A 2,500-nucleotide genomic window follows, 5' to 3' on the forward strand; every position below is an offset into this window, starting at 1 on the left:
ATCACAGGTGAAATAACAGGAACAAAATGAGCATGAGAGACCCCGTGCATGCGCAGTGGAGAATTTGGTCAGTATTCTTTTAGCAATCATGTGAATCTCACCTCCTTTTAATATTATTTTTATTTATTTTGATAACTTCATTACTATTCATTTGCAAGACAAGTTTATTTAATGAAAGCTGATCATTAATTAAATATCTTCAAGGCTGTAATGTTAGTTTTCATAGATTCTTTGGTGATGCCTTCTTCCAATAATACCAAAAAATAATGATCCACCTGTATTCCAAACTTTTGTAATTGTTCACAAATACACAAAGTAATGCAATGTCCTCAATGTTTTTTACTATGGCACAGGCCAATCAATATCTACCATGCATATTTATTTTTAATATCAAACGTGGACTAGTTGCTTATTTCATGTTAAACTGCAATTAAAGTTAGCAATCTTTATTTTACCAGAATATACATGGTGGTTTATTTGCCTTTGCTACACTGCAGAGACTATGGTCTTGTGTGCTTTAGTTGTGCAAGTAAATATTCACAACTTTGGTTGTTGTTTTATAGCCATATGCTTATATAAATTCCGAGATAAATTTGTCAAACCAGGATTGGGTGGAATTATTTCATGAAGTTATTTTTCCATTATCAATTTACTCATCAATTTCCCTAGTACCTTTCATACCCTCACCTGCTATTGCGGTCAAAGATGTGGGGGGGTTTGGGGGACTCCGCATCATAATACCTACATGTGCAGTAGACACTGAGAGGAATACATTGGTACCAAACTCATCGCAGTTGGTTACACGAAGGTATAGTGCAAAATTACCCTTTTTTCTGCCAGACAAATTTTGGAGTCTATGACCTTTCATGAAAACCGGCCCCAGTTCTAGTTCTATCTTTCCATTTGTGTGTGCAAGGAGTTTGTTTGCATCGCTTCATGTCTTCCTATTTTATACAATTACCTGTAATATTTTATGACTTCTTTTATAATTTTGGTCAAACTGACACCTTCACTTGCACTTACAGAATTCTTATCTAAGTATTCCCATACAACATATGAAGTCACCGAAAGCTTTCTACAAATACTCTAATAATAAATAAGTGACATGAAATGACAGAATGGAGTGTAAGTGAAAACTTGTCTTTCATCATTTCTCCTTTCCTCAAATACTTACAGATATATATCCTAATAACCCTTCCTGGGAAATGTTCACCTGCCACTGTCTGTCTCAGCCGAAAGCATGAACCTCAAAATATAGACGAAGCGAATACCGGGAACGAAAAAACAAACTAGCATCGCTCTTAGGGAATAGAATAGTATCTAAAGCAAAATTATGGTATACCCAATTATCTATGGATTCCCTATCGAGAATGTTTTGTATCTAATTCGACTGTCTGTTATTATTTCTTTTACTTATGGAGAGTATGTTGTCATGATCCAAACTGTTCGTATACGATAAGTAATATTTTGACTTCGACTTAACTTTTAATAAAAAAAAATCTCATTAGCAAATAACAGTATTATTAAACTCAAATGGTAATTCAGAATACCCTCTAATATTTAAATATGCGTTGCAGCAACAGGAAAGTATTCGATATAAATATGTGATATAAAAGCCATTTGTGTTTGATTTGCTCTATATTCGAACAAAGTTTTTGGCCTGAGTAGAAAGCCCTACATTTAAAAGTATACATTGACCACACCCAAAATGAATATTTTTTTTCACTTTCAAATAAATTTGCTACCCATCATAAGCTGATGTAGCACAGTCTCTATGCATATGGAATTCCCGTGCTCAGAAACCACATATTTAGGTGATGCAATTAAGAGATATATTGCTGTAGCGTACATTACTCAATACATTTTCCAGTTACGTCAAACTTTTTTTGGCTCTCCCTCTCTCTGTTTGTCTGTCTGACTGCCTGCCTGTCTGTCGTCTCTCTCTCTCTCTCTCTCTCTCTCTCTCTCTCTCTCTCTCTCTCTCTCTCTCTCTCTCTCTCTCTCTCTCTCTCTCTCTCTCTCTCTCTCTCTCTCTCTCTCCGTCTTCGTCTCTGTCTCTGTCTCTGTCTGTCTGTCTCTCTCTCTCTCTCCCCCCCCTCTCTCTCTCTCTCTCTCTCTCTCTCTCTCTCTCTCTCTCTCTCTCTCTCTCTCTCTCTCTCTCTCTCTCTCTCTCACTATCTCTCTCTCTATCTCTCTCTCCGCCTTTGTCTCTGTCTCTGCCTGTCTGTCTGTCTGTCTCTCTCTCTCTCTCTCGCCCTCTCTCTCTCTCTCTCTCTCTCTCTCTCTCTCTCTCTCTCTCTCTCTCTCTCTCTCTCTCTCTCTCTCTCTCTCTCTCTCTCTCTCTCTCTCTCCGTCTTCGTCACCGTCACCATCTCCGTCTTTATCTATGTCTCTGTCTGTCTGTCTCTCTCTCTCTGTCTCTCTGATTCTCTTTCTCTGTCTGTCTGTCTGTCACTCTCTCTCACTCTCTCTCTCTCTCTCTCTCTCTCTCTCTCTCTCT

General features: G+C 38.0%; 1 protein-coding gene across 2 annotated transcripts in view; it reads right to left on the bottom strand.

The window, feature by feature from the left end:
* Positions 1-1,305, bottom strand: part of TyrRS (Tyrosyl-tRNA synthetase) — a 9,727-nt gene extending 8,422 nt beyond the window's left edge. Inside the window, exon 1 of one of the 2 annotated variants that reach the window (XM_027353354.2) lies at positions 1,175-1,305. The gene's annotated coding sequence lies outside the window, so the exon portion shown is untranslated. The remainder of the gene's footprint in view (positions 1-1,174) is intronic. The other variant, XM_027353349.2, reaches the window with a different exon arrangement.
* Positions 1,306-2,500: the final 1,195 nt, after the last annotated feature.

Source organism: Penaeus vannamei, chromosome 16 (assembly GCF_042767895.1).
Source record: "Penaeus vannamei isolate JL-2024 chromosome 16, ASM4276789v1, whole genome shotgun sequence".
NCBI classification, from domain to species: Eukaryota; Metazoa; Arthropoda; class Malacostraca; order Decapoda; family Penaeidae; genus Penaeus; species Penaeus vannamei.